The sequence below is a fragment of the Synchiropus splendidus genome, chromosome 15 (genome assembly GCF_027744825.2).
Source record: "Synchiropus splendidus isolate RoL2022-P1 chromosome 15, RoL_Sspl_1.0, whole genome shotgun sequence".
Classification (NCBI taxonomy): domain Eukaryota; kingdom Metazoa; phylum Chordata; class Actinopteri; order Syngnathiformes; family Callionymidae; genus Synchiropus; species Synchiropus splendidus.
In genome coordinates this window covers 1,023,425-1,050,753 of record NC_071348.1, presented here as the reverse complement: position 1 = coordinate 1,050,753, position 27,329 = coordinate 1,023,425, and the positions used below count along the sequence as shown (strand labels likewise).

At 47.8% G+C, this 27,329-nt stretch overlaps 1 long non-coding RNA gene across 2 annotated transcripts in view; it reads left to right on the top strand.

Moving 5' to 3' along the window:
- Positions 1-547: 547 nt before the first annotated feature.
- LOC128771875 (uncharacterized) overlaps positions 548-27,329 on the top strand; it is an 87,886-nt gene continuing 61,104 nt past the window's right edge. The window contains exons 1-2 of one of the 2 annotated variants that reach the window (XR_008416687.1): positions 548-684; positions 2,065-2,367. This is a non-coding gene — a long non-coding RNA (uncharacterized LOC128771875). Of the gene's footprint in view, positions 685-982; positions 1,293-2,064; positions 2,368-27,329 lie in introns of those variants that run through there. The other variant, XR_008416688.1, reaches the window with a different exon arrangement.

The window sequence follows — 27,329 nt, the reverse complement described above, 5'->3', positions numbered from 1 at the left end:
TTCCTGCAGATCATGAAGCCTTCGTTCCTGACTGCAGGCGCTTGAATGAGGCCAGCAACAGAAGTGTGAAAGAAAGCCATCAGGTTCGGTCAGTGAATGAACTCCGAGTCTAGCTGACTGTCAACTCAATGAGCTGCTGTGGTGACTTCATTTATATCTCCGAGCACGTTGAACATCCACATCCTGCTCTTCTTTTGTCTTCTTTTGTTCCCCTGCTGCTGCTGCTGCTGCTGCTGCTGCTGCTGCTGTCCAGACACAAAGGTAGTCTGCAGCCAGCAAAGTTCAGGTCAGCCCCACCTCTGCAGGCGGATCCTTCCATCGATATCGCCTCAGATTTACTGACCACTGAGGACCAACTGATCACTGGGACGGAAAAGTGCCATTTGACTATTAAAATGATGTTTTACTCAACTAGACTGAGAGGTTTAAGTGAATGTGGTTTGGAAAGAAGAAAACATTTCGGATGCTTCTGGAGCGAGGGACCGGCACGTTCATTGTTGTCTTGGTAGTAGTTTGACTTGGAGAGGGCGGGACTCTGTGGAGAGCAGCGAAGTGAACTAGGCGCGGCCACAAGGAGCCCCATCCATCTATCACACGTGTAGACAAAGGGGGACTCACAACACGGGGCTGGATGTGCCCTCTCAAACTTTTGACACTCGGCGGCAGGAGCAGCGACTGGTCCAGGTGAGTGCGCTCACACCACAGACGTCTGCTGCAGGCTTTCTCCGCCGCCTGTTTGCGCGCAGTTGCAAGTTGCCGCGGTAGTTTTGGTGCGCCAGGCGCGCAAAGTTCAGCACAAAGCGGAGAGGCTGAGGGACACTGAGAGGCAGGGGAGGGAGCGAGAGGAGCCCGGTTCCCTTTGTCTAGATGCTGAGGCATCCCCACCACTCAATCAGAATCGAAACTCGGCTCCAAGTGCGATGCGCTTTGTGTCTTTTCCGTCTGGATGTTGTGACGCGCGGGACAAAAGCTCGAGCGAAGTTTGCGAGAGTTCTGGAAAATTATCCGGAAAAACTGCCTCAAATACCCGACTTTTTTTTTTTTTCATCGGTCCGAGCTTTAGTCGTTGACACCAGTGCTGTTTTCGTTCTCGATGTTTGGCGGAGTTGCCAGCTCTCCACGGGGATTCCGACCATCAGGTGTAAAGTCGCTTGGACACAAAGGCCAGGAGACCAAAGCCAGTGGAAAGATGCGGTCCAACAACGAAGCCCAAAAGGACGCGGATGGCGAAAAAGTGGGATCGAAAGAGTCGCCAGTAACTTGTGAGGAGTTGATAGGAGCGAGAGCAACAGGTATTCAGCGCCGCAGCCGCTTTGTTACAGTCAGGCTCCTTTGTTCTCACTTCTGAGGAAGAAGAGCTGACGCCAGAAACCAACTTTTACAGCCTCAGTCAACTTTTACATGCGTGCAACGGAATTATCGCAGCCTTTTACTGAGACGGGATTAAGCCCTTTGTTTTAGTTTAAACCACAAAACACAGGATTTTTATCTTTGATTTAATTTAATGTCATTCTTCCCTGAACCCTCACAAGTTCCAGCTCATCAGCCGTTTCATGTAAAGACTTCAAGCAACTTGAGTTTGAACGTCTTTGTTTTTGCCTTGGTGCAAAATATAAAGGAGGTAAATGTCTACGGGCCTCAGATCGTTCATAAAGCAAGAAGAAACCAACACTATTCCTGTGAAAGGAACAACATAGTATTTTTAAATATCAAGAAACAACAAGGTTTTGCTTTTATTTGAAAATTGTGGCGCAAAGTTTTACACGTGGTTTTCCATTTCTTCCTTTTCATTCGACTTTTTTTATTTCCTTAAAAAACAACAGGAGTTTTTTTCCTGATTATTTCACATTTGATTTATTTTTGTAATGCCGGTGATAGATTTTACTTAATTCACTGTCGAAGACTTTTATCCCAATATATTTCTTAGATTCTTTAAATGAATTCAAATAGAAATAATAAATAAAAGAAGTGATACATGTAGTTTAGATTCAAATGTGTGAATCCGAAGTTAGCAGCTGACCGAAGCTCCAGAATGGTTGATCCATTGTCTGTTTCTGATTCCAGGCCCAAGCGTTGCTGGAGAGTGAGTCTTTTGGAGGAGAGACAGCGCCGCAGTGGATTTGAGGATTAAAAGACACTTTTCATTTGGAGTCGGCGGAGACTTGTTCCAGAAGGATTTCAACTTCTGCCGCAGCGGTGCCAGGAGGGATGCGTTTTTCGGCTGACTTGGAAACGGTACAGTCGCGGAGAGATTTTTGAGGATTATCAACCGGAGGAGTCGTGGTGAGGCGCCTCAGCAGAAGCAGGCATGCTGGTGTTGAAGCGACTGGGATGACAGCAAGGCGTGTTTTGGATCGCCTAAAATGGGTATGAGTCCACTTGTACTGTGTGCACTTGTTGCTCCTCAGGAATCTGCAGCCTCCATGGCGGCGCTAGTTTCACTCCTGATGTTGCCGAGCTCGGCGCTATTGTCTGACCGCCACACCCAACATTTGATTCCTTTCCAGCGACTTGAGCCACACTGCACTGACTCACTGCAATGTCTTTGATTCCGTGAATCCTGAGAGCCGGTTTGATTCCTTATTGGCAGTGAGTCAAACCGAGTCATGTGGCTGCAAACGATTCAGAACGATTCCTTGCCAGCGACTTGGGTCATTACAACTCGCTGATTCCTCAGGTCAGATATGACAAAGGCGAGCAACAAGCACTTACTTAGATGTCAGTGACTCCAGGGGTCGGATTTGATTCATTGTTTGCAACTTGAGTCACACACATTCAAATGGATGTTTGTCATTCAGTTTTTAGATTTGACTCGAGTCATAAGAGCCATTTCAGATGCCTATGATTCAGTGACTCGCTAGGACCGCGTCGTTTCCTGTTGCTCACTGACCCAGGATGCAGAACTTCCCTGAATCCGACTCACTTCCTGTGCAGTTTGGTGCGTCTGAAACAAAGTGCCGTTTCCTGTTGTTGTTTCCATTGAAGTGATGGAGTTTGTTTTGAGCTCGTGTCAGCTCAGCATTAAGCTGTCCTTTCATCAGCTTTTTTGGATCGAGTTCTGTTTACTAGTCAAAATTCTGCGTCCTATTTAAATCGGAATCCTGCACTCACTATGACCTCTTGCACTACTACTAATGCTGCTGCTGCTGCTATACGTCTGCCTCATTCCTCATGTCAAATGTTTCATCATAGTTTAATCACATGATTCTCTTTTAAAATATTGACAATGAGTGCAGCTTGAATGCTACACATTAGCGCAGTAACAATAATTAGCAGCAGAGTGGTGAAAAAAAACAAAACAAAACACTGCAATATATCGGGATATCAGTCCGATATTTCACCTGTTAATATCAATTAAAAATGTTTGTCATTTCAGGCAAAATAGTTTAATTTGTTTTCATTTATGTCTGAATTAATGGCGTGAATATGCATATTACCAAGTGTCAATATGTCGTCATCTTTGGGACGTAGCTACTGGCAGGGCAATGCTAACATGCTAATTATAGTATTAGCGCAATAGATGTTTTCATTCGCAGAACGGCTATCCGTTCCACTGACATATTTTGGAAGAAATGAATCTTGCTTGAATGTAGCCATTAGCTCGACCATGACTTGCGTTGGATTTGTTATGAGCTGTGCTACAGTGTTAATGTAGCCACTAGTGTGACCACCGTGTGACCACTAGTGCACCGTGAGCCTAGCGTCTGGGTGGAGGAAAGCGTCGCAGCTCTCTAAAGCTCAGGTCTCACTGTCTCACTTCATCAGCTAAACAGCGCTGGAGGAAAGCAGAGCTTAGCTTTCAGGTGGCGTGAGTTGATAAAGTGGCGGCATGCGGCAGGAGTAAATGCTTTTGTTTTGGTCAGCTGCAGAGCCCAGGAGCGCCCCAGCCTTTCAACCAAAGGAGGGAATTCAAATGAATCCCTTTTGCATGAACCGCGTCCAAGCAGTTAATATAGAAGGGCCTGTTAAATCTTGGAAAAGGTCACGAGTGCAGGCGGCGTTCGTGTGAAGGACAGAAAGTGTCTGACTCCTTTCATTCCCACAACGCTCCACTATCAGTGATGTCATTGGAAGCCAATGGGAATTTGCAGTCGGGGCCCAAGCACCGCCCACTGGAGTGCTTTCCATGGGCGACCACGTGGTCCTGCAGCATCACATCTGAACCATGCCTGCCGCGCGGAGAGGCGGGGTTACAGATGCTTTTGGCTGCAAATGAGATCCAGCGTGTTGATTCAGAAAACTGCTGCTTCCAATGAGCACAGATGGTGTTTCGTTGTAAACAGCGATTGTGTTCCTCCGTGCCAGCGCACTGCAGGCTGAGGAGCGCTGAAGACGAGCGGCACCTTCTCACGTCGACTGTAAGAAGCAAATCTGTGACAGAGCGTGGAGGAGGCGCTGATGTCATGGGCCTCAGCGATTGATTTAAGAGAGGCTTTACGCTGCGGCGATGAGCGCCTCCTGCTGAGAGAGTGGATCTGGCTGCAGGTCAGCGCCGGGATGAGTGGATCAGCAGAATGTGGGTCACGCTGCCGCTGTGACACACAGGTGGGACAGATATAGGTCAGCGCTGGTGCATGAGTGCTGGTGAGTCATGTCAGCCAGGTGAGTCAGGACAGGCCTCAGGAGTGTGTGTGAGAGTCGCTGATATAACAGTCTGCTTGTGTCCTTGGCCTTGAAAAGCCACAGAGGTTACGAGGCCTGTTCTCACGCATGCAAACGTTTGCTTTTCTGTCTCTCTGTTTCATGTCACTAGTGTCCCGCACTTGATTCACACGGGATGTTTAACATCAAGTCGCTGGCACAACTAACTCTTTCTGGGTGAATCATCCAGTCATTCAGTTCACTGGGCCCAACCCCGAGTCGCTGAAAAGGCTACTGCCAGAAACGGAATGAAGATGCTGGTAAAATTCTCTCACTTGCCACCCACTCTATGTCAGATCATAGTTCCTCCCATTCCTACGTACGTCAGAGTATACATCGAGTACTTCATTGTTACCGAATCACTAGAATACTGTTGACTTTCTGCCATTATTAGTGCTGCTCTGTCAATAGCAAATGGTAGAAGGCTGAGAGAGTCTTCTCTGGAATTCATTACTATCCTGGGGACTCACTTGGGTGCGTGGGACTCCAGAATTCAGGATGGACAGAGACTAGTTTCCTGCTCACCAGCTACAATCCCTGGGTGTGATGAGAAGCACTCACCATACACTTGGGTTGTTGTGTCACTGCTATGTGGAGCAGGAGCCCCCTGGTGGATGGAACCACCACTGTTTGTAAAACTTAATAACAGACATTGAATCATCCTGGCTCCAAAAACAATATTTTTATTTGGCCATTTGAAAAACACATGTGGTTGACAATAAATGAGTACATAGAGAAAGAAAACCCCTTTAAACCACTAGGACTGATGGTCATGATCAAACCATTCATGTCACGTAACCTAAGTGTGGCCTTTTACTGGAGGAGAAAGAGACTGACAGCCCGAACATGAATTCATGAGTGAGAAGTGTTCATTTCTATCAAGTAAGATGGACGTTTCAAGCTGACCTCAGAAAAATGTCTGTGATATTTTCTCTTTCCCAGACATTTCAAGGCTCTGCACATTTATACACCACACGTTTAGCATGAAAGCTATTCAAGCTACATCATTTGACCTTTCACAGGGGCTGCCAGTTCCCATTCATCCCTGCCTGAATGTAAAACAGAGATAACAGCAGACTGGGAGAGATCCAAATGAAACCCCTTGAATTTTTACTTTGAGAGGAAGAATGTTTTCGTCGGAGCTCTTGAGGAAAATGGAGGCGCGGCTGTGTGATACCGACCAAAAGGTGTTGAGAGGGAATCCTCAATGTTAATGTCTTGTTTTGTGTTCGGCTTTTATGCCTCCTGCATGGAACAGAACGCTGCGGCGAATCAGAAAAAGCACATAAAGGTAAGCAACCGAATCAAAATTCACCGGATGAGAGCTCACAGGGAGCGTCGCGCAGCAGGGCCAACAGCCTCTGAAGATATTGCTTTCTACTCCTCATTGGTCCCAGTGCAGGTACAGAGGGAGTGAGACAATTTTCAATAACAACTTGAGCCAGCTGTCTGTCTGTCTATTACAGGTCAACTTATTACCTCCATAAATGCACAGCATGTTGCTGTCTGGGGACGGACTGATAATCCCTCTAAAGACTGGGATTTTATCAAAGCTAAATCTGCCACACACACACCCACACACACGTATCAGGAGTGAACGCTCACATGGGAGCGGACGATCACGGTGATTCTTGCATATGTGGATGGACTTCTCGGTCGACTTGTAAATACTGGGATTTTATCACAGACAAATCTGTTATTGTCTGGTAGTTAGGAGATTACAAACTGATTTATCAACACAAACACAAGCCAGCACCATTAACGGATACACACAGCAGCTCAGTGACATCATCTGTGAGGGCTGCAGCGTGTACAGCCTTGGAATGGAACCCTTCACTCTCCTGGCTCTCAAACAAGCACATGCTTCTAGTGGCTGACAACAGCGAGCATTTTTTCAACGACGCCGACCCACATTCGGCTGTGTTTCAGCAGCGTCACGCCACATTGTGTGCACGGTAACCTGAGGCTAAGGTTGGTGCGCTGAAACCTGAAATGTGGCTTCGTCACCTGATTGGTCAAATGTGTCACATGACACTCTTCAGAAAGGCCTCAACTTTCCAAACTGCTTCTCAGAAACTCATTGAAGTGAAACTTTAACTGAAACAAGTTCATGTGGGGGTCCTTTTGGACGGAGGCTCTCCTCTTCTGGGTCCTCACACTGGAGTCACATCTTACTGACCCTGGGTCCTTCACATCAGGGGTCTCAAACAGGTCCTCAAAGGGGCTGCAGGCGGTTTTTGTAGTGCTTGTTTCAGCGGACACCTGACTGGTGAAACAGTGTGTCCTTGTTGGGTTAGAACAGAAAGCTGCACCCCCTGTGTGGATCCGTTTCAGACCCCTGCTCAACGTTTAGTGTCTCCTGAAGTTCACCTGTCGGGTATTTGATTTTCATGTTTCACAACATGAGCAGGAGCACGTGTTTACCTCATGTTTATGTTGATCTCTGTGCTGACTCAGGTTTGCTGTGACGGCGGAGCTGTTGGAGCTTAGCTGGGTATGATGAAGAGGATTAGCTCCTCCATGGCTGAACAAAGGCATTAGTCCTGATAATGATGCTCAACACTATTTGTGTTGGACAAAGATCGTCCAGTGTGGCGTAAATGTCATAAGAAGCTAACTGGTGGGTCAGTGACGCTGTGTCAGTGCTAAAGTCCCCGGGTTAATGAGTGTGTTGTTCTCCGCGGACGTGGATGTGGACAGCATGGGCCCGTCAGGCGGGTCTGCCTCCTGACTCGAGCACATGTGCCGTGGTCTGGCCGCTGTGATGTGACTCATTTGCTGAAAGCCTCTAATTGAAACTTGGCCCCGTTTGACCTTTGGTAATGGCCTACCCTTGCAGTGCGTTCTGTTTGGAACAACCGTGGTTTCAAAACCACCCAAGAAAACATGGCTGCTGTTGTCGTTGACACTGGAGTCTGAGGCCGGGCTGCCACAGGGTCTCGCCAGCCATTGTTGTCACTAGTGAGATGTGGAGCCAGACGAAGCTCACCACCACCACCACGATGGGGATGCATGTTCTGCAAAATAAAAATGAATTCTGGAAGCAGAAATCTGTTGAAATCTTGTTTTTTAAGATGATTCAAATTAAATTAGAAAAGCTATTGAACATACCTTCATCAAGAATTGTGTATCATGGAAACAGCAGAGCTGCAGCTCCAGTAAACACTCACTCATAAACAGAGCTTCCTCTTCTGACTTCTGCTTGCTAACCCACTTCTTCACGCAGCCAGAGGAGTTTGAACAAGACTCATGTTGTGCGCCACTTGTGACCTTGGAACTAAGTTGAATGTGTGTTCTCACCCCCCTCACCTTCAAATAGATCAGCTCGATCACACAGATTCTGTCGGATGATTTCCTGCCACCGCTGTAACCTCATCTCCCCAGCAGCGTTTAATCTGATCTCATTTTTAATGCTCTCAGCCTGATCTAATGATCTCCTCTGTTATTGCCTTGTGATGAATTATTAAAGGTCTTTCACATCGTGGCTGGGAAGTTACGCGCTCTGTATGTTACAGCATCCTGGAAGCCAGTTCAGCAGGTGACTGCCGATGACGCCCCTGGAAACACACTCATGGAGCCAAACGTGGCAGAACATGAGCTGTGCAGCGTGGATTTCTCTTTGGAGATGAATCAAGTATTTGCCTATCACTATGTTCTATCCATCCATCCAGAGCAAAACATCAATGTCCACAGTCACTGCTTCACCTGTTGCAGTGCATCATGGGACTTTTATCAGCTGCTCCTTAGCAAATGCCAGAGAATTGACTAGTATGTATTATAATTCTGTTTGCTAAAAAAGTAGCTGTTTTTTTTCGCTCTGGAGTATGATCAAATTAGACACCATGTGTTGGTCTTATCTTCATGCATTTAGAAACCCTCCTGATAGCAACCCTGCGGTCACACGTGAGTTTGAAGTGAACAGCTTGATGCCACTCCGCAGAGCCGATCAGGGGCCGGGGCATTGAACCCTTGGAAATCCAACTGGAAAGCCAGAGAATCAAGCCATATTGGGAATATTCCATTCCCTATATGGCTCAGTGTCATCATTTTACTTGTGCTGGCAAGAGAGGATGACTTCTAGCTGACTTTATCAGCTGCCACTTCCTGAACAGCATTGTTCTTGTTTACTATTGTGCGCTGGGAGAATATTTGAGCAGTTAATGGGAAGATTATGGGACACTTATTTATTTGGTTTGTTCTTCCCAACAATCCTCTCTTTTTAAATCCCGACCGCATCATCTGTCACATCCCGGAAAAGATGCCCACCGTGGTATTTTTAGCCCTGTGCTGCTGGTTGATGTAAAAGAAAAAAAAATTCCCGGAGGCAGATTATGCTCAGACTATGAAAGCCTTCCCGCAAGTGAATCTGCATTGACACGATTTTCCAGTCTAGTGCGGCGCATAATCTGAGTGCCTGGAAATGGTGTGTACGAGCTGGAGTGGATGTCCGGCTCTCGCGCCACACCTTGTTCAGATCGTGCAGTAATTGTTTTCATTGACATGGTTTGAAAATCGGTGGAGGCACCTCCTGTCATGAGGTCATCTCCCTGCCACGTATCTGCTTCAGCTGCCCACCGCAGTGGCCAGTGTTGGCCCACCGGGTCACACGCTGAATCAGCTCTCGCTGCCAGCGTGAGCTGCTTTCTGAGTGGCGCTCAGATTGGCGCACAACCTGTGGCAGCGTTGACAACACCTGAGCATTGATGACATCGCCCTGGGTGCTGAAACACAAATGCCTCGGCTGACAAGGTCGAGGCTTCATCATCAGCCAGGAAATGAGCTGAGTCAGCCTGAGTCATGCTTTCAATTATGCATGAGCCTCCGCGCGCTGACAGACAAGCTGTGTCAGATTGCTGTCAGAGGATTGAGTTATGAACGACCCGGTAATCCTCCTTTCCCTGGGACCCCCAAACAAGTGGGGGCCAACCGTCTGGATGCCCGGGTGCAGGGCCGAACACACGCTGTGTCAGGGACACCTGCAGGTCACATCAGTCTCAGCCAAAATTCCAGTTGACATCCACAGTATGGTTTTGGAAAGCAGTGCTTTTAAAGCTTCTCCCCCTCCATGTGGGCACTCTGGTTTCCTCCCATGAGAGCAAGATGGACTGATGACCTGTAACGGGCGTCCCCCTCTCATTCCAGCCATAAACTGGGCGGGATTACTGGAGAGTGAGGTGTCATCTGCTGCTGCTGCTGCTCATGAAGCCGTGTCACCGTGAGAGGAAGCTTTACTCCAAGACTCAAGTGCATGACTCAGCTTCTCTTGTCATCTCTGGAGAAAATACCAGCTCAGCCAACACAACCTACTTCACTGACTCGGAGCAGCCTTTATGAAAGCAGCTGAAGTCAAACAGGTCCCCAGCGAACAAGACAACTTTGTCACTCACTCATTTCTGAACCGCTTCTCCTAAAATCCCTTCAGATGGTCTCATGCAATTCAGCTGCGCACGTGCGTGCCGTTTCTATGCAAGCTTTCTTCACGCCTTTTTATCGTCCACGACTCTGACGGCTGTTTATGTGTGTGCGTCTTGGCTGTCGCCGGTGTGAATGAACCATTCAACAGCTGCTCCGGCATCCAGATGTTCTCAGCCACTTCATCGAGTTCATTGTTTGTTCCTTCCTGTTTACGCATCACTTTTGAAATGTATATCAGCGTTAAAGGAGGAAATGATCACTCTGAATTCAGACGCACACTGCTGCTGGCAGCTCATCCCTCTGTGTCAAACTCATGGCAGAGGGGCCAAATCCAGTCCGTCCCATCATTGTATGTGGCCCGTAAAAGTTTTAGTTGCAACTGGTGCAAAACTTAAGTATCGGTAGACAAGAGATGGGAATGCAGAAGTATCATGTTAAAGGTTAAAATTTCGCTCAAAAGTGAAAACACTGTGTCTCGACAAGGGAATCTGAAGTGTTCCCGTGCCAGTGTGAAAAACTATCTTTACATTTTGTCTTTAAAATGGAGGTTGTAGACCTGAAACGGACCATGAGAAATGCTTTTGTCTGGGTGAAGCACGCCGCCTGGGGCAGGAGGCAGTGGTCGCCCTGGACAGGTCCGTCACAGGGCACACATAAACCGACAAGACTCACCAACGCTCTGGCATCAAGTCAACCGCACCAACCCCAGAGTTCCCTGGAGCTGGAACTGAACCCAGAGCTCTGCTACCTTGCTCCCTGAAGTCTCGGCAGACGCGCGCAATGCAGCCGCTCCGGTTCACCGGCAGTTCATTTGTCATCTTCTCTGGCACAAATGACTCTTGACATGCAAATGAGACAAAATGACAGCACGGTAACCCACCCCAAATATTAAGCCGCCTCTCCAGGACCTCTGCTGCTGATTTACATGCACTTGACAAGGGCCTGTGTTACATTGGCGTGGCAGAAAGATCCGTGTTGATAATAGGCTGTCTCTGCTTTGTGCTGACTCAGCAGTCCCGGGAGCTCAGGAATCCAAAACAGTCTGACAGTTCTGTGGCGTATAAATATCTCATTTGATTAAAGCTTGCTATTTCTGGCCTTCTTTCCTGCTCCACTTTACTTGCGGACAGTCTGGAAGAGTGGCCCTCATCTTCAGGCTATATTTATCCGCACGTCTCTTTGTGATCTTGTCGCGTGGCAGGCTCCTCGTCCAGACTCAAGTTAGCGTGGAGGAAAGACAATTTGTACTTGTCACGCAAAGAATGCAAAAATCCATGCTGAGTGTTGGACTGTAATTTTTCCCTCCATCTCACTCGCACTTCCAGACAATCGCTGTCACTTTTTTGTCCCTCCTCTTGACTTCCTTCCCTGGTGGCGCTCTGTGTTCCGCTCTGCTCCCCGCTGCTCTGCACTGCTGTCGTTCCGGGTTTCTACTTTTGGTTTCTTTGCACCGATGCTGTCTGTCTGTCGCAGTCAGGATGCCTGTCTGTCTTTTTCTCTCCTCTCCACCGCTTCTCTTGATCCCTGGCTGCTTGCCTGTCTCGTCCCATTTCTCTGTCACTCTCTTCCTCGTCCTCCCACTCACCAGCAATGTCTTCAGTTTCTCCCTCACTCACCATTGTCTGTAATGGAGCTTATGAAGAACGGGCTGCCCTGCAGTCACACGGCCTCACCTGATCCGTGTGAGAGTTTAGGATTTCAGGAGTTTCCAATCTGCCATTTCCTCCCACTGTCAGTGAGATGATGATGAGTCAGAGCCCTCTCTGTCACGTTTGGATGTCGCTCCTCATTTCTCAGGCTCCTATGCTCCAAAATACACGTGTAAGCTGTAATTCAAGATGACTGCGAGTCACTTTTAGCAACATTTCATGAGGTAACAGAATCCACTTCCCTGTTTCCTGTTGACTGGAGGTGAACCAGATGATGGCACTGAAGAGCCCAGGGTTCATTGCACCTCGCAGCCTCCAAGCTCTGAGGCACGAATGTTGGGGTTCAACCCTGGAATGAAAGGTTTGTGTTGAAACTGGACTTGAATTTGTTCAATCAATCGCAGGATTGTGAGACCACTGTCGCCAGAAAGAAAAGGAACGGCGAGAATTTTTCAAGCACCAGTGTTTACAAACGCTGTGGTCAGTAATGGGGTCTTTTTGGGCACTGATCTGAAGCGTTGCCCCACATTTTTTATATTTACTTGAAGTCAGTGTCACTGAGAAAGCGCTCTTAAATCGACTATGACGCTTATACGTCTGCTGTCACAACATGCTGATGTGGCGAAATCTGTCCTTCAGCTGGTGTTGCTCTTTTGTGATAAAGTGTGCATTAGATTAGATGCTAGCCATGATGCTGTTGAAGCTGAATACAGCTGATGCTAACAGTTAGCATGAGTGAATGACTGTAGGTACAGTCAGACAGACGTAGTAAAAGCTGTTTTATTATTACCTACATAGTTAATAAAATGAAATCATTCTGAGAAAAGAATCATATATGGCGCAAAAAGAATTTGATTGAAAAATGAATCTTTGGAATCAAGCACGTATTAATAATCATCCAAAAACACTTTGACATAGACTCATGGATACAGCGTGATGTTTAATAGACCTGAAAGCAAGCAGAGCTAATGAAACCAGCTCCGTGCCTGTGACAGGCCGTGTTTGCCTCAGATTGGGGTAAATTGGGGAAGGACCGTTCTTTTCTCTCCGATTATCTCCTCATCGTGCTATGGAAAGTGACATGTCTATCCGAGCTTGTCTTTGGCCCGTGGTCTGTGCGCCAGCGACTGGCTTGTTTGTCTCACGTGTGGATCCATTAAGTGTCGGCAGAGTCTCAGTCGACCGTCGGCAGCCTTCATTTCCTCCCGACAGTCCCAGCCAGACTCTGTTTCTCATGGAGGGCTGGGTTGGGGGGATTTCGAAGTCCGAGCGCTCTTATCTCATGCACTATTAAGCGAGGCAGTGGGGTGTGTGGGTAACGTGGTTTGGAGTCCGTCTGTCATCGCCCCGGGGTGTGTTGCTTTAAGTGCGCACACAGAAACACACACACACACACTTTTCTGAGGAGCATGCATATGCATAAACATACACAACCACACACACACATCTCCAACAAACATGTTTAAACACCTCTTTCTGTCACTAACGCACAAACATTGGCGCAGCCTCGGGGCGCTGGAGCTTTCGTCTCTTAGCGTTTGGGTGCAGGTCATGGAGGCCAGCGGAAGCTCTCCAGCAGCTGCACACATGTGCCGCAGCACTTCAGGCCAAATGATGGTCTGGCTTGAAATCATTTAACGCTCGACACTAAAGCTGGGGAAAACAAGAGGCTTGGTTTGATTGACGTGGTTTTTAAAGAATATTTAAGCACCATGTGGAGAAACGGGGACCTTCTGCTCCAAGCTAACATGCTAACTAGCTGTGTGAGCGGCTGAGAAATTGCAGACCAATCACGAACGCCTGGAATAATCTCATGTCAGGTACGTAGAGAAGAGACAAATAAAAAATACTGGTGCTACTTTTATTTTAGCTGCTGATTTATACATTTTTTCAGTACTTGAAACGTTGATGATATCGTTCATTTATTTGGACAGCAGGTGGCAGCAGGACTTGCTTGCACAGCGCGCGCACTGTAAACTAACTGGAGGAGTCTTCAACATAACCGGGATCAACATTGTCTCGAGAGACGGACAGCAGACAACTAAATAGATTAAACAGGATTGAAGACACGATAAAGCAGGGATTGAGTGTTATTCCAGGTCCATCGACACGAACCCAATAAAACAAAACAGGAGTCGGAAAATGAGCGACACATTTCATTCAATATTCCAGTCCTGAGCCCAGATGAAGGCGCTGGATGTTTGAAAGCATCCAGAAGGCTTGTTCCACAGCTGGGCAGCATAAAAGCCCAAAGCCTCTCCAACCTGCTTGTTTTTTCTCCGTCCTGGGAACCGGTAAATCAGTCCCAGCTGACCAGAGGGGTCGCAGGCGATTTTGTTAGCATGGCTGTAAATCATCGAAGTTTCATCCCCAACACCATTCAAGCTTTTATGGACGAGTAAAGGATGTTAAGTTCTATTCACCCGCAGTGATTTAAGGTTCCGAGTAATCTGTTTCACGTGTCCTTGGAAAGAAGTTTGTTTCATAAAGAGCAACGGCCTGTTTCATGTTTTAAAACACTACTTTCATTTTGTATTTATATCCCTCTTTAAACATTGGAAGGAAACCAGGTTGCATGTCTAAAAAGCAAATGTTGATGGTACATTGCAATTATACATTAAAAATAATTAAAACTACTTCCACAAACCAACTGAAATGAGCTCCGATAACTAGTGTTTGAAAGGCTGACTCGGGAGTCTGGTGTTGCTTCTGTTAATGAGTCGCAGAGTCAGTAGTCATGACTCACCAGTGACTTCATCTCCTTCCACTTGGCTCTCTGGAGTCCCAGTCTGGTCTATTTAATCACAACCGTTGGCCTTCATTTGTAGCCACTGGCTACTTAACGTCCACCTCAGAAGGAGAAGCAGATAGAGCTCGACTTGGAGTTTGTCAAGTCAAAGAAGCAATAGTTGTTGAAGCAACGGTGGATCGGTGGTTTGTGCTCTTTCAGAATGCTCTTGTGTTTTGCTGTGGCTGAGGCTGTGAAAAACAAATTCATTGTTGATGGTTGGGATGTTTTCACACAAGCAGAATGACTTGGTTTTGGACAAGTGGGGATTAAGCTGCACACAAGGACTTGTCAGAATGAAGTTCACATGAGGAGTTGCTCGGCTGCCAAAGCCACAAGAAATGAACTGACCCCAAACATGAGGATGGGATCAGATTCTTGTCGTGGCTTTCTCGGGAGCGTTTCCTGAAGTTTTGTCCCCAAAGTTATTTGTTGGTTCACATCAGCGCTCTGGAATGTAATGGACCTGAGGACCCGTCATAGCTCTGGATATTTCTCAAGTCAAAAGCATTCCATTTGGTAACGCCTGATTCTCTGGGTGTTACCCCAAAAACTGTGTTCACACGGGAAGCTTGATGTCGACCAGATGCCCGGCACGGGGCGCCATTTTGGAGTCCAGCAGGAGATCACAGAAAAAGAAAGAAAATTCAGAGGTTTTTCTTTGGGTGTGGGCAACTATGCTGCCCCCTCTGTCTCCACCAAGTCGGATAGGAAGTGTCTTCAGTGTTCCTGAATGGACCGGCAAAGTCAATATAGTGATGGCTGTTTATATGATTATGAATCTGGAATAATCCCACAATTGAGTTTCTTGAGCCTGTTTGCTGAAGTTTTGCACAGGATATAGAGCATGTTCATGGAGTCGCGGCCGGATTCCATCACACCACCTGGGCTGAAATCGTCTTGCGTTATCTTAAATTATTATTATTAAAGCTATGTGTGTTAAACTGAAGAAACTGAAGAAGAGACAGAAAACAAAACAGCTTGCAGAGGGTCAAAGCCACCATGAACTGAGAAGGTCCCTCAGAGTGGTGGCAGGATGCATGGAGACGCGAGATATTCTCCTTGCTTCTCCTGAAAAAGGCAGACTCTTTCAAGAGGCTCTGACTCCTGGACTGAACACTAATCCGAAGTCTAATGCAGCGACGAGAAGCCGGATCATAGCGAGGGCCGTCCTCCAGGAGGAGGGTGGCAGCGATTGGCAGGAGGCGGCTGGAACGCTGTAATTCCTACCTTGGGTGATAATGGTGATTATGGTGAGTGACAAATGCAAGGGCGAGGGCCAGTCCTGATTGGTGAAGTGTGGAGCGCTCTCCTGTGGCTCCGGCTTCAATCCTCGCGGAACACTTTCTTTAACTTCACATTCTCTTGCTGCGCATGAACAACATGTTGGAGCAAAACGCTGCTTATTCTGGAGCCATGTTTTGACCTAGTTTAGTCATGTGATGGCTTGTGCTGAATACAGCAATAAAAAGCCAAATCTCAGATTTGTGAAGCATCACCGCTCAGACGGGTATCATATAAAACATTTACACGCACCGCTCCGAGAGAGATGTAATCCAGACTGAATTTCATTCAAGGGATGTGTTTGGACCAAAGGAGCATTAACTTTTCATGCTCTTTACTGAAAACGGAGGCGGTTGGCTGCTAATGCTTCACCCCGCCAGCCAGATAGGACGGTTCATCACTCAGTCTTTGCCATGTTTGGAGCAAATCAGGGCTCAGTGTAGTGGATATGGAAACACTGCTCACCACATCCCACATGGACTTGAGTGTGGTTGAGGCTAATAGAACTCACTTTTTCTGAATCACTTTCAAAATCCCATCAGCTGAAAGGAACCTATGGCACACAGGCTCAATGTTACCTTGACCTCATTGACCAGTCGTTTTTCTGCTTCGAGTTGCAGGCCAAAATTTGAGCACGTGGAAGAGTCTCTGCTGCTCGTGGTGTTCACATCGACAGAGCGGTTGCCTTGTTTCTTTTGTCCAGCAAAGACAGCAGTGAGAAGAAGTGGCTACTGAAGTGAAGCCTGATCTCAGTTGGAGAACAGAGGTGGGCAAAGTGCGGCCCTGGGGCCACATGCAGCCCTCATGATGTCAGAGCAAAAGTAAGATTTGAATTCTAAATAAAACTCACTATGTGTTCTTCTGCTTCTTCTTCTTATTGTTATGATGATTCACTTTTATGTTCTTTTCCCTTTTATTTCTTTCCAAATTAGATTAGACAGTTTCATTGGTTTATTCATATTCAGTTAAACCTGGTGAAGAGTCTGAGCGAGTCGTGGCTGCATTCTAACTGTAGGATTTGGGATGTCATGTGAGCGACCTGAACTTCCTGTTCAGAGTGAGTCACTTCCTCTCACCCCTAACCCAACTATCAAAAACACATGGCTGACATCAGCCAGGACCAAAGAGGACATTTCTTGATGACAACCCAGTTATTCTGAAGTTTCAAATCCTCAAATTCAGCCTTAACGTTGTGGGGTCCGGGAAAAGGTTGCAACAAATAGCTAAAATAGGTCCCTACGAGTACAGTTCTGGGGCCGTCCTGGGCTGGGGCCCTGCGGGGACATCAGACTGACATTAGCCAGTCTAATCATATGTAATGATATGCAGGAACATTAAAGCACGTGCGCCATAAAAGTCGGCGTGCGTTCGACGGCAACACATAAAGCAAGGCGACACGCGGAATGGCAGCAGCTGTCACTGCTGGTGTCATTAAAAGTGACGGATATCACGCTGCCAAGTGGGCTGACGCAAACACTGAAGATCAGAGGCGGCGTTCGCCACCACACGCTTTCCCTCTGTGTGTGTTTGGACGGCTTCGTCCCGACAGAACAAATGTGGTCACTGGAACTGACGGAAATATTCTGAATTATGACTTATAATGACTTTAATGCTCAAAGCATGCGAGACGCGACAGCTGCCTCTGTTCCGGGCCTCTCTCCTCCGACCGCTGCCTCCGTGACCTGAGCTGGAATCCTCCTTCATGAGCGTTGAGATGAGGAACGTTCACTTTTCTAAGTACTGAATTACAAATCTCATATGAATGATCCGTCAGATGAGTGACAGATGGTGGCGGTCGGTCATTAGACGGGCTCTGCAGGCTCACCACTCACACATGGAAGTGCTGAATGACACATCTGTTTGAGCCACAGGGACGAGAACAGATGTTAGTTAGTGGAGGAGAAATCCTGCTGACTCATGGAGTGGATCCTCCACTGCGTGTCGGTGATGTCACTCTGAAGCCATGAGCTTGATCTGATGTCTGCTGACACCGTGGTTGGAGGAAGCTACTGAAAAACCAGATGTGTTGTTCACATGGAACCCTGAAAACAATTTCTGCAGAAACAGGAAGTGTTTTTCATATTTCTGGTTCAACCAGTGCACTTGAGATTTTCTCCAGTGTCTCGGCTCCAGTTTCAGATGCTTGTGAGCGTGGGCGTGGGTGAGGGTGAGGGTGAGGGGAGTGTGAGGAACAGCTGAGAGGCTGACTGAGCGGCCACCTTGTGGTTAACACGGCACAGTGCACCCGATCGCTCAGCAGCCTGGAAGCTGCACCTGCACTGAGGCGGTGCTTTCTCCACCAGAGTCTGATTCTGATGATGATGAGGGCAGACCAACGGCAGCGCCACCTAGAGGAGTGGTTTTCTGATGACGACACCTGTCAAAAGTGGAATACTTTGAATGTTTTTGTTTTCAAACTGTCACCAAAACTCTTGATGCTTTTGCTGAGTGAGAAGCCCAAATGACAACAGACTGCTTGTGAAGTGCGAAGTGAGCAGAAGACTCGCCGGCCGCCTCTCACAGCGCGCGCCAACAGCATGTTGCCTTGGCAGGCGAACTGTCCTTTCAGCACAGCGAGCGGTTCCACTGATCAAGTGTGTGTAGAGTGTGAGCGTGTGAGAGAGAGAGAGAGGTCGCTGCCATTCCTACTGCGCACTTCTCAGTTAGTGCTGGACACTCAGTGGCTGGCAGTTTGGAAATGACAGAATAAGTGAGGAGCGCAAACTAACTTTAGCAATCGCGGTCATCCAACGGCCAGTTTTACTCACAGATTTGTAAACAGACTCCTACTCGTCTAGTTCGGGCTGAGTCAGCTGGCGGCCGAACACAGCCCGCTGCTGTTCAGGCACTTCATTCAGTTGGAGTAGAGAAACCGCGCCCATTACCCCCACGATGCCACAGATTTTTAATCCAGTCTGCAGCCGTCCTCGCCCGGTCCGTGTCTTCACATGTCCAGCCCAATGTGTGACTTTAGTTACGTGATCTTAGCAACAGACTTGTTATTCTGATGTTTCTTTTAAGATTTTTCCATTAAAAACACTCCAAAATCCAAAGTCCATCACCATGATGCCATTTGCGTTTTGTTTCTATGTTTCCACTTTGTTTGTATACGTCTGATCACTCAAGATTTCATCTTCAAAGTATGACTCTGAGACCGTTTAATGGACTGGCCAGGTGTCCAGGGTGTCTGTTTCCCTATGTAGCTTGAATAGGCCTCCCACCACTGTTCTTGCCTAGTGGTGGAGTCAGGACTGCAGACTGTTTTCTTCGGTTTGGCTCAGCATCTGGTGCTTTTTAACGCTGCTCTCCTCACTTGTGTGTTTTAAGTTTGCAAATATGCTTGTGAGGTTGCGAGCAAAGTTGGGGAGACGGTTAGGAGGCGAGGGGGGAGGAGGGAGGATCCCAGGGAAAAAGGAGGTAGGTTGAGGTGGAGGAGGATGACTTGTTGTGGCAACACCTGATGCTGAAGAACTGGCGGTTTGCTCTTTGTCTTCTGTCAAACACTTTATTCTCATGGTGCGACTGCAGTGAGCGGAGCAGGGGAAGTTCCTCTCTGCTCATTGTTGAGGCACTCCAGGTTGGTCCTCCCAGGATTTTTGTTTCTGCTATTAACTCCCTCGCTATTCCCCCCCCCCAAAAAATGGTTGGCAGTAAAGTTCAGCAGAGGTGCTGAAGTTACAGGCACCAGTCGGGGTCTTTTGTAGTCTGGAGCTGACTGGCGCTGGAGCTCCGCATCAAGGCACAGCTGGTTTACTCTCAGTTGACTAACATCCAGGGGAGGAAGAGGGAAGGAACGCACCAGTCTGTCAACAAGTCAGAGGGAAAAAGTCAGACATTAAACACTGTTCTAACTTCTTCAATAATTTATCCGTGAACTCGCCATCACAGCCAACATTTTCCAGTTAAGGGAAGTCCCCCGGCTGATCAGGATCGTGGAAATATTCTGTTCCAGCCTTCTAAATTTGGGATGAGGAGGCCTAATTAGAGGGTAAATTCGGTTGCAAAATGTGGCGGCGGCAGAGGGTCGTCTTGGTGTTCAGAGCGGACGCAGGCTGGTTTCATCACGCGCCTCCCAGCTGTCACTCCTCCTTCCATCTCCCGCTACATCATGCTGTTCACCGCCATGTTTCACTACATGGACTGCTGATTGTTTTGAAAGCAACAACGCCACTCCTCAGGCGTGCGGAGGCCACTTCTTGCACTGTGTCCATGAGCTGGGCGCCCGCAGCGCAGCTCATTACCGGCATCAAAGTTTGCCCCGGGCTTGGCTCCAGTCCGGCAGGGCTTCACCAGGGTGCATTTCACTGACTCACTGGCACAGCTGAGCAGGGAAATCCTCCTCTTCACGGTCTAGTTAGGATGACTGATGCAAATCTGCTTCTGCTGAGTCCAGAAACGGACACTATCATCACACTGACCCACTTTGAAAGAGGAACGGTCTGAGCCTTGTTTGACATTTCTTTATGCTGCGTGACCAGCCCGGCTCACAGGGGCTTACAGTCTGTTTGTCAGGGACCAGAGTGATCCGTCTGAAGGGCTCCGCCAGGTACAGCATCATTGACCTGGCTGAGATCGATAGCTGAGTTTGATTTAAGCTCAGTCACAGCTTTTTATCCCCACAAATATGGCAGATATTCATGAAACAAAAGAAGATAAAACTATTCAATTCAAGTAATATAGGAATACAGACTTGATTATTTATTTACTGATTCGTTTTCCAAGCCTATTTTAGTCTTCTGTCTTGGGCTTATTCATTGACCAAATTGCTTTCAGGCTTCCAACGACTCTGCCTCGCTTACAAACAGATGCCAAGTCTATTCTTGGCTTCCTAGTTCACCAAGTGTGTGTGACTTCACCTAGTCACTCGCTCCAGTCTTAGTTTACCAGGTGCACGCATTTACCGTGTCCAGTTTGGACGTCCAGCTTTGACCACATCTAGCCGGGTCTATTTCAGCCTTAACTTAAAGACTATTTCTGGGTTGCCTGTTTAAGCACAGCAGTTTATCAGAGCTATTTCAGGCTTCCTGGTCCACCAAGTCTATATTGCATCATCTGGTCCATCACTGAGCTGCTAGTTCACTAAAATATATTTTTGGCCCATGTTCACCAAGTGTGTTTTGGACTCACCAAGGTGAAAAAGATTAGCGTGACTTCCTCACTGTTCACCTGCTGTGTGCGTGTGCATGTGTGCGTGTGTGTGTGTGCGTGTGTGTGTGTGCGTGTGTGTGTGCGAGGCACCAACACACTCCAGCTTGACCGCGCTGCAAGCTTTTCTTGGCAGTGAGCCGTCGTCTAATTCAATTGTGCCTCAGCAAAGTTTAACCTGCCCTGAACCTGAGAGGGACGAGATCATTTATTCGTGCTTCCTGTGAAACCAGTCGGCTCTCCTCTCGACAGATACTGTTGCTGTTACACAAGCAGTGAGTCAGCGTCCGCCGCTCCACTGCTGCGCTCTGAGGCCAGTCAACAGTTCACCCAGGTGAAGGGCTCTGCTGTGTCAGTTCGAGCAGTGCCATTCCTCCGGAGCGTGTTGTTGTTGAGGGCGAGACGTCCACGCCTCCTGTTTGCTCAGTGTTTCAGACCTTCCTGCTCGTTAACCTTTCCTAATGCGACCTGCATGTGTTAATGACGCTCCGTGGGAAAGGTCAATCGATACATCTGAACACGTCTGTTTGTTTTCTTTTTCCTCAGGTCATGCTTATTAAACTAACCAGGGGAGTCAGAGTCGTCCTGCCACTGAGCCAGAGGCTCAATTCAACTGGGCCCGTATTCATTAACCAGAACTGATGGTTTAATGTTGTGTTTCCGAGTCGGCGGAAGGAATGAGGGGTTGTCCGGCTTGGTAGCTGAGACTGGCAGGTGTCAGTGTCGTGAGATGTGAGACTTGATTTGGACTCGAACTCTGTGTTGCTGAGACAAAAGCCAAACCTCCAGATTCAGCCACAAGAGAGTCAGACAAAGGCTACAGGGTCTGAGTTTTGGGCTCTTCTTCTGCTGAGCTGGGGGATCTGGAAGAGGCTTGGAGTAGAAGCGTTGCCTGGTGTGCTGGGGCTGGATCCTCCCACATGAGCTGTTCAGGGCAGGCGGAGGCTGATCCAGCGGGCTGACCTGGGGACGCCCCTGTATTGCCCAGCAGAGCAGGTGGAGCTTTCAGTCCCGCCTCTTTGCCTGGACTGCTGACCCCGTGACCCGACCACAACCAAATGCATGGAGTAGCCAATGCTAAACGTGACTCCTGAGGCTTGTACTTCCAGTTTGCTCTGACACTGTGCTGAAGCAGCATTCTTCATCACCTTGCCATTAGAGTTGTGTATATTTTGCCATTGAATTCAGCTTGACCTGAAGGATTACTTCAGAGAATCCAGATGTATATTTGTGGCCCTGCGACCGTGTTAAGTGCTTTGAATCGATTGCCTTGCAGAGGTGCGGCGTGTCGGGGTCCAGGATGACCTTTGCAACGTGAGACTGTTTGAAACCAGATCAAACATCAGCTGAAGTGTCTTCTCTCTGCCGTCATCCACCACAGCAGCGACTCGCGATGAGGAAGATGGGAAGCGGCCACTTCATTATTGCATGATTGAGGTGAAGGGGCCTTTTATTAAGGCATGACACAGCCGTCTCAGCAGCTTTATAACCTGCTCTCCCTGTCAACACACACACCTGTAGCTCGTTCTTGTGAAGCAGTGGCTCATAAAGTCAGTGGAGCGTGCTCAGATCAAAGCTAGTCGCCACATGCTAACAAACACTCTGTTGCCGTTGTGGCTAATCGGTGTGTCACCTGCATGTCAGTCCAAGACATTCTGTTTATACCTGGAGCAGGAGCCAAACCGGTCGGAAGACGTCATGAACTTTACCTCGCATCACCAGCACCATTGAAATACGGTGATGCTACTTTAGCGGTATTTCCGTCTGCCACCTGTCATGGTCAGGGAAAGCAAGCCCAACCTCCGCTTCCTTTATCTCATGTGTTGACGTGAAAATTCCTTGGAAGTGGCGGCGTTCATTTTTAAGATGGAACCTGGTGGGTGAGGATCGTGCCATTCAACAGGATGTGATCTGGACCAGATTTTCCATCAGAAAGCTGACTTTCTGCTTGGCGGCTGGGAGGCCCAGAGTCGCAGTAACCCAGCAAGTGAGCCATTACTTTTTTTGTGCTGGAATTCCATGGTTTGTTAGGGCCAACCTGGAATGGTTGAGCAGATAGAGCTGTTTCGCAGACCAACGGAACGTGACCCACAACCTTCTGTCCTCGGTTTGAATTGAATTGAATTTTCATACAATGAAGCTCCACTTTATTTTACACCCTGCAAACTTAATCCCCGCCGTGGAGGGCAGTTCCATCCCATTCTTTTGGCTTCTAGCGCTTATAAACCTATACCCATTAGCTTGTGTGGAGCCCAGAACAGTAGCCTTGGTGTGACAGAGGCACGTTAAGTTTAGCTTTAATTGCAGCCCACTCAAGACAGCATGAATCCCAAGCCATGTTTTTTAGGAAAACAGCCGACAGGAGCGGCTGCAGATGAGGGCTTCATGTTTTCTCGGTGTGTGATTTCCAATCTGACTGAGGCCTGATAACGGCGCCACTGCTGTTACTCATTCCCTCAGATCCCCTGCCTGCGTCTGCCCTAATCAGATTTCTCTGCTCGGGTTATTTATCATCGCCGGCTCTGACTGTGAGTGATGCTTGGCTAATGGCTTTAGCATTCAAATCTGCTGGCTTGATGCGACAGAATCCCAACAAGGGTTGTCACTCCTGTGGCGGCGGCAGCTTCAAACTGCCGTGAATAAGAGGGAAATGACATGGCTGAAATATGCATTCAAGGCCTGCTTGTTTTTTTGTGTTCGATTTGTATTGATTTTTATAGTGTTGAAGGAATAAAAAGGAGTCGCGCGTCACAGCGTGACAAAGAAGGTAGGGGGGGAAAAATACTGTCTGACTTTACGGCGCTGTGGCAGGACATTCCCGTCAACAAGCTTTTGCAGAAGGAAACTGGCAAAATGTGAGTGGTGGAAATAGAAAATGCTTTTAATCGTATCATAGTGGAGGATATCCACAGGAGACTAAGCTCATAACCAGTGGGTTCTGTGGTGTCTCACCAAACATCTGTTTTGAATTCCAAATATCTTTTAAAATTTGAAGATATTGATAATAGACTTACATAACATGCACAACAAAGGCTTGTTTTGCAGAGGACAGAAAAGAATGGACCATACAAAATGAACAAAAGTTCAAAAGAAATAGTATAATAACAATAATAATAATAAAATCGCATTAATGAAGATAATAAATAGTCACCTTTGCCCAAGGAACATGTTTTCCAAGACACTATTATTGAAATAGAGGAAGCATTCTATGAATTATCAGTTGCACGCCAAAATAAATGTGGAAGTCAAGCGTGGTTGGATTCAGAGGGTCAAGGTATAGCTTATCGTGACTCGGGTTTGTCCAAGTGAGACAGGCCCCCAGGTCATGACAGATTTATCTGGAGAGTTGCTTACAGAGTGTCACTGTGTCTTTTCAAGGCTTGGACATGACATCACTTCCCTCCACCACTGAGAGTGTGTGGGCGGGGCAGTGTCCCTCCACCTCAAACTAGTTTTCAGTTGCACTTTAAATGGGTTAGATCCTCGAACACCTCACAGCATCACAACCATTTTCTAATGTTTCACTGAGCTGAGGTCGTGGGGGCAGCAGCCATAGTAAAGAGGCCCCAGACTCCTCTCTCCATACAGCCCTCAGGTCAACAGAGAGTCCTTCCAATTCAACTGGCTTCTCTTGGTGCGTCAGCTAACCCAAGACTTGACTCGAGCGCAGTGAGCAAATGCGACAGCGAGTCAGCGCTGCGTTGATGGACAGTTACGGTTATGACGATCATTATAAATCATAAACCTTCAGCCGTGAGAATGTCTCCTCTGCTTTCGTCACCTCAGTGCTCCTGCCTTGCCAGCTGGTGACACCAGTGTGAATTTGTCCAGTCGCATCTGCTTCCTCCGGGTCTGCACTCATTTTCAATGTTTGATCTGTGACCATAAATGAAGAGAGAGCTGAGATAAGGAGCGTGTGTGTGTGTGTCTGATGCTTCAGCCTGACCAGCTGCTCCATATGTGTGGCTCAATGACTTGATGAGGCTCGTGAGAAACGTTCAGTTTTTCATTCTAAACTGTGCTATTAATAAATGGCAGTGAGTCTTGTCACTCATCGAGGATTCCATTTAAAGTAGAATAATGAGCACTTTGCTGCTGTTTTGGGGCATGTTGAGGCATGTTAGAGCGTCAGGCGGTTGGTTTTCTTGTTGCACTTGTCCCTCAGCTATGCCCCGACACACACACACACACACACACTCAGGCACATGTTCACATTAACAAGTGCTGCCAGTTGTCTGGAATCTTGTTCCTGGGACCGACTGGTTGAGCAAACAATTCCGGTACACCTGGATGACCTGCAGTGACAGTGATGAAGTGGATATTAACTGTGAATTTCAACTCTCAAAATCACATGACATGCATCAGTACTGTCAGAACTGTCAGTGGTCTGAGTGTGACCCTGGTCGTCCAGGAATGGCGGCAGCATTTTTCTCTCGCGTCAGTCCGAGGTCAGCTTTTGAGGGCAAAGTGAAGCCTGGACTTCCCTCATCCCAGAAGTGAGACACGACCTCTCTAGTCTATCCTGGGTCTGCCCCAGGGGCTCCACCTCCCTCCCCAGATCTCAGTCGGAGGAGCACTGGCTCCCCCTCCAGAGACAGTCCGCACCTCCTGCAGTCTTCACGCTTCTGACCGCAGTTGAGATTCAGAATGTTGATAAACTAGTTGTCAACTCTTTCCTCATCACAAAATGAAGACTCACTCAAAACAGACGGCACTTATATTCGGCATATTTATTAGAGTTTGAGAACGACCTCTACAGGTGACAGTGCCCTCTGCTGCTGGAGTGGAACTCAGACAGATGATGTTTATGATCGGTGCAGACAGACGCATGTCTAGTTAGTTGCTGTTCGTCTTCTGGTCGGCTCAACGTGTTAGCAGTCTGTCTGTGTGTGTGTGTTGCTGGGTGGTCTGGGCATGCCTCAACCCATGTTATGGCCATCAGTAATGAGAAACCAACACATGATTCCGCTCTTCCACTCACGGTGTCATTTCAGAGATTATCTCTCCGTGTTTTACAATCCGTTAAACGCGCGGCTCACATAAAGCCGTCACTCGTATTTCCATATTGTAATGGTTTTTGCATGTGGCTAACAGGCCTTTTGCTGTTCTACAGTGCTTCATTTGCATACTCAACATCTACGTCACCGCTTCTTTCCTGTGGCACGGCCTCCTTTTATGATCCTATATTCACGAGTATGATGCATTTTCAGCAGAAGCGCCATCTTTGTTTGTGTTGCTCAGATGGATGGATCATCTCAGGTGAAAGGTGCCGGTTCCTCCTTCCATTTGTCATGTCAGCAATGTCTTTATTAAAGTTGGCCTCCAACGACGCTGCTGCAGGAGGAATCCCTTTGCATCGTGTTAATTTCAGACGTTATTTGCACAGCGTCTGCCAGTCATCCCATCAACTTTATGTGTCAGCCTGAGTCAGTGTTCTCAGCCACAGTAGGTCTAAGTTATGTCTCAGCATGACTTCAAGTCTCCCACTTGCCTCTGTAATTACCTTTTTCCAGCAATCACTTTTAATTGGAGCGCTGAAAATCACCGCCGCACGCACTCACAAACACGGGCTCGCACTCCACGCGCTTCACAGTCAGAGGCTGGGACGCTAAAGTCTCCATCATGAAGGCAAAGCTGCGTGGTTGGATTGATTTGTAGTTTTATTTCAGAATAGAAGAGTGAGCCGTCAGCGCTGGGACACACGTGGTGACACTTTGACAGCATGTCTCTTACAGTCAGAGCAGAGGAAATCGCTAACTGTCTTCCTTTAATCAAAAAATAAAAAGTGAACTCATGTTTAACGCGACCGTCCGCTTTCTTGCGCTCATCTGAACGTTGCATTTCAGGGGCCGGAAACCTCGCTCTGCCCTGGGGTCTCCTCCCAGCTGTATCTTAAACAGAGGGTGATTTCTGGTGTTGGTCACTCCCTGAAGCGATCGGTGAAAGCAGGTAAATCCAGAGCTTTGTCTTCTGGATCAGCTCCATCTTCCCCACAGGTCCTCATGTCCGAGACCAAGCTGTCGTAAGAGGTTCTTGTACAGAAGTAAAAAGTCTTCAGCAGACGTGTGTGTGTGTGTGTGTGTGTGTGTGTGGCTGTGTGGCAGGAAAGCCACAGATTATTGCACATGAAATGTTATTCATACAAAGCAGCTGTAGCGTGACTATCCCCTCGCTGCAGCCCTCGATGGAGAGACCCAACAGAACCAATCTCAGAGAAAATAAATCTCACATGGGAGATTTTCCTCACTCTTCGCTCCCGATTTTCCCCTCTTTTACCGTGTGTCATCAGTTTTGTAATTAACAGCGACGGCCTACTGTGTGTGTGCAGGGATGCGTCGCCGAGCAGTGTTTGTATTGTCACTAGGAGGCTGGACTTGGATGGACAAGCAAAAATAATAACTGTTTTC